Consider the following 1963-nt stretch of genomic DNA (forward strand, 5'->3'; position numbering starts at 1 on the left):
TACTGCAGTTTGTATATCATTCATTTGGTTTTTCTTTTCCCTTTCTTTTCATTGCATTGTTTGGTGAAATGTTATACTTTTCTATTGGGTGTCTTTGTGATTTACTGATTTTGATAAATGCTATGCATATTTGTTTGGTGAGTTGTAGGAACATCTGCTTGTCCAAATGGAATATTCTATTGTCGAAATGCAGGGCATCCTCCTAAAGTGTTATCCTATGATGGTATATGCGGTAAGTAGCTTTAAATTTACTGCTTTAATAGCTTGTATAGACGCAAGAACCAATTTTTCCTTCCATGTTCTATTTCCCTAGTTTATTTTTCTTATATTTTGAGTTCTTTCTTTGGAGAGGATTGTGATTTTAGAAGAAACTATGTCATTGATCAGGGATAAAAAAAAATCTTATTGAATTAGTAATGGGAATTCAATTGTAATGAGCCTTTTTTTTTCTCTGATTATCATGTTTTATTAAATGTGGCGTTCATGTAGGATGTAATATAGAATTATTAGATCTTTTAACTGAATTGTTGTTTTGAGCTGGATACTTGTCTTCTCTAATCTACTTTAACTAGTCCTTAATCTCAGACTGCTGTGATGGGAGTGATGAGTATGATGATAAAGGGAAATTCCCTAATACATGTTGGGAGGCTGGGAAAGTTGCTAGGGACAAATTGATGAAAAAAATTGCGACTTCAAGAGGGTGGTGCAATAAGAAAGCAGGAAATTGAACTAGCAAAAACAGCTATAGCTAAGGATGAGGCCGAGCTATCACAACTACAAAATGAAGAGAAAACACTTAAAGGACTTGTCCAGCAGCTTAGAGGTATGATCTCCTCATTCCCTATTCATATTTATTTTATCTAAGTTGGGTAGTGAACTTATGATATATGTCATTATTCATAGGGTTTATGCAAATTATTTCAACTTGCATATGGGTCAGTATCTTTTAATGAACTTCCAATGCTCAATGAAGTGATATTTTGTATTAATGAAAAATAAGTATGGGTCTTGGGAGGTGTACATTCCAGAGTTTATTTTTTTCCATGTGTAAGTAATAGGCTTCTCATGTTTTTATTTTTCTCCAAACCAATACAAAGCTCACCTTATTTTGAGCAGCACTAGAACTGGAAGTTGTACAGTGTTAGAATTTTTTCTTTCTACATATACATATGCGAAATAGCTACATCTACTTGTTGTAGTATCATAAGGAAGAATAAATTGTCAGTTTCTTTTTCTTGTGTGATGGTTTTGATTGCTGGAGTCTTTTTTAGTAGTTCTTGCTATTGTGAATTTTATTCCTGCACTGCAGCAATAACATTTAGAATATTTTTTTACTTGAATATGGTCTGTTATTATAAGCACTATGAATTGCTTTTGTAAATATTCTCACTGCCTTTACTTCTCACATTTGCCACTGTTAATAGGATGTTGTGGACGTCCATGACAGTTTAGCTGCTGAAGCTGAACATGGTGATGCTTCCAGAAAGGAAAGGTCCTCAGTTCAAGGTGTAGAACAGGTAATTAATACCAAACATGTTTCATGTAATTAGAAATTGATTGCAGTTTTACTTTCATATATTTTAAAGATTTTTATTAGAGCTTATCTGAGTTTGAAAAATAGTTTCCTAGTCGAGTTAAGACTTCTTATTTATGGCTATATGTCAAATATTTTTGTACTTAGTGGAGTTTGAATATCTTAGATATTCATCCGTAGTGAAGTAGGTTCTGGGAATTCTGTGTGCTGCGCTGATAACGGAAGGTTGAAAACTTGCATGTCTTAATGAAGTAGGTTCTGAGAATTTTGTGTGTTGCGGTGATATATGGATGAAAACCTGTGTGTTGTTTGATTTGTTTGACATGTTGGTGTTGATTGTGAAATATGGATAGGCTAGTAAATTAGGGGATATACTATCCGATTTTCTATAGATTTTTTTGTACTTAGTTTTGTGTGGAAATATGAAAA

General features: G+C 33.0%; 1 long non-coding RNA gene across 1 annotated transcript; it reads left to right on the forward strand.

Annotated features, from left to right (window-relative positions):
- The first annotated feature begins 670 nt into the window (after window positions 1-670).
- Window positions 671-1601, forward strand: LOC133783946 (uncharacterized). Its single transcript, XR_009871041.1, has 2 exons — window positions 671-823; window positions 1425-1601. It is a non-coding gene; the product is annotated as an uncharacterized LOC133783946 (long non-coding RNA).
- The last annotated feature ends 362 nt before the right edge of the window (window positions 1602-1963 follow it).

The sequence above is a fragment of the Humulus lupulus genome, chromosome 6 (genome assembly GCF_963169125.1).
Source record: "Humulus lupulus chromosome 6, drHumLupu1.1, whole genome shotgun sequence".
NCBI classification, from domain to species: Eukaryota; Viridiplantae; Streptophyta; class Magnoliopsida; order Rosales; family Cannabaceae; genus Humulus; species Humulus lupulus.